This window comes from Aquarana catesbeiana, linkage group LG13, assembly GCF_042186555.1.
Source record: "Aquarana catesbeiana isolate 2022-GZ linkage group LG13, ASM4218655v1, whole genome shotgun sequence".
NCBI classification, from domain to species: domain Eukaryota; kingdom Metazoa; phylum Chordata; class Amphibia; order Anura; family Ranidae; genus Aquarana; species Aquarana catesbeiana.
The window spans coordinates 197,602,127-197,609,584 of NC_133336.1; positions in this window are offsets into that span (position 1 = coordinate 197,602,127).

The window sequence follows — 7,458 nt, forward strand, 5'->3', positions numbered from 1 at the left end:
CTATAAACAAAAAAGTGCGACAATTTTGAAAAAAAAAGCATTTTTTTTACTTTTTGCTATAATAAATATCCCCCAAAAATATATAAAAAACACATTTTTTTCCTCAGTTTAGGCCAATATGTATGGTAAAAAAATTGCAATAAGCGTATATTGATTGGTCTGCGCAAAAGTTATAGTGTCTACAAATAGTAGATAGTTTTATGGCATTTTTATTTTCAATTTTTTTTATTAATAATGGAGGCGAACTGCCGTTTTTATTGGGACTGCGACATTATGGCAGACACATCGGACACTTTTGACGCTATTTTGGAACCATTGTCATTTAAACAGCGATCAGTACTATAAAAATGCACTGATTACTGTATAAATGACACTGGCGGTGAAGGGTTAACCACTAGAGGGCGATTAAGGGGTTAAGTGTGTCCTAGGGAGTGATTCTATCTGTGAGGGGGATGGGCTTCAAGTCACATGACAGCGATCACCGCTCCCTATGACAGGAAGCAGTGAACTCTGTCATGACACAAGATACGCCCATTTGCCCACCACTGCCATTGTGTCGATGTATATCGGCGTGCAGCGGTCAGCAAGTGGATCTCCTTAAACAGGCACTTCCCGTTTAAGCGTGACAACCCCCTGTCCCTTTCCTTTAAGTGCTCTTAGGTTGTCACCCTGTCACATCGGCTTCCAATGCAGATGAAGCGGCCATTTCAACACATTATGGTTCTTGTTCAGGCACTACCTGTTATAGGGTGACAACGCTCTGTTCCTGTCTCTTATTTGTAGTCTTATGTTGTCACCCTGTTATATGGGCTTCCAATGGAGAATCAGAATTCAGATTAAGATTACTTTATTATCCTAAAGGGGAGGTGAAGTGGCCATTCATCACATTAAGGCTCTTGTTCAGGCACTTCCTGCCCCAGGACAACGTAATTAGTGATGAAACGCGTAGAGCGGAGCGACATGTTGACGTCACCATCTCCCTCGTGTCCCGACGGATGGGTTTGTTTGGTTGTGTGCTGGCCGACACACCAAACTTAAGGTGTTTTACTTACTTACTGTTGTAAGTGTTTTTTATCCATAAACCCAACAAAGATTTTATGCTATGTGGAGCCTTTTGTCTCTTTCTAGTACCCAATCTCCATTCAACTCACTGAGTATTATCGGAGGCATGGAGGAACCCTGAGATGCGGAGAAAGGCCCCGGCTGGGTTTTAAGCCACAGGCGTACACAACCCCCTCTAATAAGGGGTCTACAGGACCTGGTAAGTGGATTCTACAGCTGGTGGTGAATTCACTGCGGTTTTGGTGATGGATGGATACTACTATTAAGGAGATTTGTCCCACTATCACATTACTTACGGACTCAATTTGTTCAGATTAATTTATTCACATGGACTTTATAATTTCATATTTAGTGCAATTCTTATATATATTTTTTACTTCCTGTTATAGGGTGACAACGCTTTGTTCCTGTCTCCTAAGGGCTCTTACGTTGTCACCCTGTCACATGGGCTTCCAATGGAGATAAAGTGGCCATTTCCACACATTAAGGCTCTTGTTCAGGCACTTCCTGTTAAAGGGTGACAACGCTTTGTCCCTTTCTCCTAAGTGTTCTTATGTTGTCACCCTGGGCTACAACTGTCACATTCCTTGTGTCAAGCCACTCCTGAACCAGAGACAACATCAGAAGCATCTTACCTGGGCTAAGAAGAAAATGGACTGGACTGTTGCTCAGTCGTCCAATGTCCTCTTTTCGGATGTAAGTAAATTTTGCATTTCATTTGGAAATCAAGGTACCAGAGTCTGGAGGAAGAGTGGAGAGGAACAAAATCTAAATTGCATTAGGTCCACTGTGAAGTTTCCACAGTCAGTGATGATTTTGGGAGCCATGTCATCTGCTGGTGTTGGTCCACTGTGTTTTATCAAGTCCAAAGTCAGCGCAGCTCTCTACCAAGAAACTCTAGAGCACTTCATGATTCTCTTTGCTGACCAGCTTCATGGAGATACTGATTTCATTTTCCAGCAGGGCTTGAGGAAGATGAGAGACACCAGACCCAACAATACAGATGAGCTGATGGCCGCTATCAAAGCAACCTGGGCTTCCATAACACCTCAGCAGTGCCACAGGCTGATCACCTCCATGCCACGCCACATTGATGCAGTAATTCATGCAAAAGGAGCCCCAACCAAGTATTGAGTGCATACTATACTGTACATGGACATACTTTTCACTAAGCCAACATTTCTGTATTAAAAAATCCTTTTTCTTATTGGTCCTATGTAATAATCTGATCTTCAAAGATACTGAATTTTGGGTTTTCACTAGCTGTAAGCCATAATCATTAGACATGTGCAAATAGTTTCGTAATTAATCGAAATTCGGCCGAATTTTGCATCTTTCGGACATTCGGATGCATCTGAATGTCCGAATCAAAAAATAACAAATTTCAACTAATACGAAAGAAATTTTAGCGAATATAATGAATGAATTCGACATGATTCGGTAAATCGTTAAAGATCTAATGAAACAAAAGGTCAACTCAAAGTAAATCTTACAGTCCAATCAGCTGATTAAGAGAGAGAGAGAGAGACCCTTAAAGAGTCAGTCCACCCAAAAGTGATATATTAGTTACAGGTGGAGGCAGCCTCCGGTTCTTATATATCTTGGACATACAGTGCATCCGGAAAGTATTCACAGCGGATTCAGCGGGCACTTTTCTGAAGATGGAGGAAATGTTAAAAGCCCTGCTACAGGGCTTTTTCTAGTGAAACGTGGAGAGCAAGAGATAGACCAGCTACTGGTTCCCAAACCCTTCCGCATGGTGGTGCTAGACCTGGCCCATGGTCATGTAATGGGTGGACGTCTTGGTATTGAAAAAACCCAGGGAGAGAATCGCCCAGAGATTTTTCTGGCCTGGGGTGTATGCAGATGTCAAGGAGTACTGCGAATCGTGCCCCCAGTGCCAAATGTTGGCGCCGTCGCCCCATTTTCACAGCCCCCTTGTCCCTCTTCCAATAATCGAGGTCCCCTTTGAGAGGATTGGCATGGACCTCATGGGGCCGGTTGTGAAATCTGCCCGGGGTCACCAGCATATTCTGGTGATCCTGGCTTATGCGACGCGCTATCCCGAGGCCATACCCTTGTGCAACACCTCCGCCAAGGCTAAATCCAAGGAGTTGGTCCAGGTGTTTAGTCGAGTTAGGATCCCAAAAGAGGTCTTAACCGATCAGGGTACCCCATTTATGTCCAGGGTTACCAAGGAACTGTGTCGATTATACAAAATCTCCCATCTCCGTACCTCTGTCTACAACCCCCAAACGGATCGTCTGGTCGAAACATTTAATAAAACTTTGAAAAGTATGCTGAAAAAGGTGGTCAACAAAGATGGGAGAAACTGTGATTTTTTGCTACCATATCTCATGTTTGCATGTTTGAGGTTCCGCAGGCGTCCACAGGCTATTCCCCCTTTGAGCTTTTGTATGGTAGACATCCTAGGGGGTTGCTAGATGTCGCCAAAGAAACGTGGGAAGGAGAGGCCACCCCATATAGAAGCATCATAGAGCATGTCTCCTTGATGCAGGATCGAATCGCAGCTGTCCTGCCCCTGGTGCGAGAACATATGGAGCGAGGCCAGGAGGCCCAGAGGAGGGTCTATGATCGGGGTGCCAAGGTCCATACTTTCAGCCCCGGGGACAGAGTGTTGGTACTGGTTCCCACGGTGGAAAGTAAGTTCCTAGCCAAGTGGCAGGGTCCCTTTGAGGTTGTCGAAAAGGTGGGGGAGGTGAACTACAAAGTCTACCAGCCAGGAAAAAGGAAACCACACCAAATTTATCATGTGAATCTCTTAAAGCCCTGAAAGGACAGAGAGACTTTACTGGCCGCTTCCCCGTCTCCAACGGACCGGGTTCCGGTGACACCTGACGTCCCCATAACGGATTCCCTGTCCGTGGCACAACAAAGTGACGTTAGGGCGTTTGTGCACAAAAACAGAGACTTTTTCTCCCCCTTACCCAGAATGACCAAGGTGATCCAGCATGACATAGTGACGGAACCAGGGGTTCGGGTAAATGTAAAGCCATATAGAATCCCAGAGGCCAGGCAAGAGGCAGTCGCAAAAGAAATCAAAAATATGTTAGAGCTGGACGTGATTGAAGAGTCCCACAGTGAGTGGTCGAGCCCCATAGTGCTGGTCCCAAACCTGATGGCACTATCAGGTTTTGTAATGACTTTAGGAAACTCAACAGTGTGTCTAAGTTCAATGCATACCCGATGCCCCGGGTCAACAAACTCGTGGACAGGTTGGGACAGACTCGCTACATAACAACCCTAGACGAAAGGCTATTGGCAAATACCGCTAACTGAATCGGCCAAGGAGAAGACTGCCTTTTCCACTCCTGAGGGCTTGTTTCAGTACAAGCGGATGCCTTTTGGTCTGCACGGGGCCCCTGCATCATTCCAGCGAATGATGGACAAAACTTTGAGACCATATCGCCCGTATGCGGCTGCTTATTTGGACAATGTGGTCATCCACAGCCCAGATTGGGAATCGCACCTGCCCCGGGTACAAGCAGTGGTAGATTCCCTTAGGGAAGCGGGTCTCACGGCCAACCCAAAAAACTGTACCATAGGCCTGGAGGAAGCCAAGTACCTTGGGTATGTTATTGGCCAGGGACTTGTCGAGCCTCAGACCAATAAGATTGAGGCAATTCAAAAGTGGCCCCATCCAGTAAACAAGAAACAAGTTTGGGCCTTCCTAGGCATTACGGGGTATTACCAACGGTTTATACCCGACTTTGCCACCATTGCCGTCCCACTGACCGACCTGACGAAGGGTAGAGGGTCGGTCATGGTCAAATGGAATCCTGAAGCTGAGGAGGCGTTTCAGAAGTTAAAACAGGCCCTTTGTGTACTACTAATAAGCATGAAAAAAACTATGCTATTGTCGATAAGGAGTGTCTGGCTATTAAATGGGCCTTGAAGTCCCTGAAGTATTACTTGTTGGGTAGGTCATTTAAGCAGTTCACTGACCATGCTCCCCTAAAGTGGATGTATGACAAGAGGGAGAAAAATGCCCGTGTGACACGATGGTTCCTGGCTCTACAGCCCTTTAAATTTACAGTAGAGCATAGGCCGGGCAAGCTCCAAAACAATTCTCCAAAACAAGTCAATTGCTCAGCCGCAGGGGCTTGAGCAGAGGGAGAGGATATGTGACGGTATGCGAGGTGATATAGTGGATAATCACTACATTTCACCTCGCATTCGTTCTGTTGTATAGGATTGAACCGTAATCCGGCCGGGTTTTTCCAGCCTCTGTGGCAGGCTAGGTTCTGGTCCGGATGTTCTTTTTTTTTTTTTAATTGAAAGCCTATGGCGTGCATAACACACCCAAAAAACTTCACCCGGTGCCAAAAAAATGTGCACACACATAAAGAGTGTTCACAAAAAAGTGCAACGGGTACACAGACGTGCCAATTCCCTGATCCCCCCGGGCATTAGGCTCCAGACGGGGACAAAGGTACTTTACAATGGTCTATCTGGCCGAAACCAGACAGACTTCGTTCTCTGGAAGGTCTGCCGAGGCAGAACCCCCCCAAGTACTAGGTGGGGCTCCCCCGAAGGGAGACCCCATGAGTCAGGTCAGACGAAGCCAGAAGGCCATGTCCACCCCTTCCCAAGACTTTCAGAGCTGGCCCGAGGACCCGTCCTTGCTCATCACACAAACGTGAACAAGACGTGACAAAACATAAGATTCAATCAAAAAGAAAGAAAACAAATAAAAAGTGGGGAAGGGATAGTGGAGAGGAGAGTAAAAAAGGTGGCCATTGTGTAATACAATGACCAGGCCCTCCGGCCAGGAATAAAAAATTCCTCTGGTCCTAGCCAAAAGGCCCGGCCCAAGAGGCAGGTGCAAAAAAAGCGTGTTCTATGGTGCAGTGACCGTGGTGCCTCAAATCAAAGTGACTGCCACTCACAGTGATTTTATGGCACCCCTGGACTGCCACTCCAGGGGCACTACTCCATAGGCTTTCAAGACCAACCCTGGCCACAGCAGCCCCCACCACAGGCAGAAAGGCATGAAGTTCTGGAAGCTTGGTGAGAGCCCTTTACCATCAGGCTTATGTTCTCACTCTATCGAAAAGCCAGTGGCGTGCAAAACACACCTCAAAAACTTCCACCCGGTGCCAAAAAAAAGTGCCCACACATAGAGAGTGAAACACAAATATATATACCATCAGGCTTATGTTCTGGTCCACTTGAGCCCACACTCAGGTGGACTTTAAATAACCAGGAAGAGAGCTCAACAGGGCTCTGGTTTTGAGACTCAAGAAGGAACCTGAGTGAGAGGAGTTCTGGCTATTGGACTAAAAGGTTTGCTTTACCGCATGTTTTGTGGGTGACGGGGACCAGCCCCGCACTGTCTACAGAGGAGACTGTTTAGTTAGCGCCGGACGGCAAGGGTTTACTTTACTGTTTTGTTTATTTTTATTTTGCAAACCTCCTGTAAATAAACCTGGCAGCCGCCAGGTTTTTAAGAAAGTGCCCATTTGCTGACTGTCCTTCAGAAAAGGTGATCCCCACGAGCTAATCTTCCCACAGTAGTTTAAGGTTAAACCGCTTTTCTTCTAATTTTAGTGAATGGCTGCGTGTCTTAATAAATTGTCTTATGTGGAAACGTTTTATCCCTATTGTGGGGTCACCAGTATGGTATTTGTACATTGAAATCATATCTCCTCTCAAGTGTCTCTTCTCCAGAGAGAATAAGTTCAGTGCTGGTAACCTTTCCTCATAACTAAGATGCTCCAGGCCATTTATTTGTTTTGTTGCCCTTCTGTGGACTCTCTCCTGTTTCAGCACATACTTCCCGAGGACTGTTGTCCAGAACTGGACAGCATACTCCAGGTGCGGCCTGAACAGGGTCTTATAGAGTGGGAGAATTATCATTTTATCTCTGGAGTTAATCCCTTTTTATTGCATGCCAATATTCTGTTTGCTTTGCTTGCAGCAGCTTGGCATTGCATGCCTTTGCTGAGCCTATCATCTACTAGGACCCCCAGGTCCTTTTCCATCCTAGATTCCCCCAGAGGTTCTCCCCCAGTGTATAGATTGCATTTGTATTTTTGCCACCTAAATGCATTATTTTAAATTTTTCCACTTTAAACCTCATTTGCCTTGTAGTTGCCCACCCCATTAATTTGTTCAGATCTTCTTGCAAGGTTTCCACATTCTGCGGATAATTTTTTGCCCTGCTTAGCTTAGTATCGTCCACAAATACAGAGATTGAGCTGTTTACCTCATCCTCCAGGTTGTTTATGTATAAATTACAGGATTGGTCCCAGCACAGGACCCTGGGGGACCCCATTTTCCACCTCTGACCATTCCAAGTATTCCCCATTTATCACCACCCTCTGAACTCGCCCTTGTAGCCAGTTTTCAATCCATGTACTCACCCTATGGTCC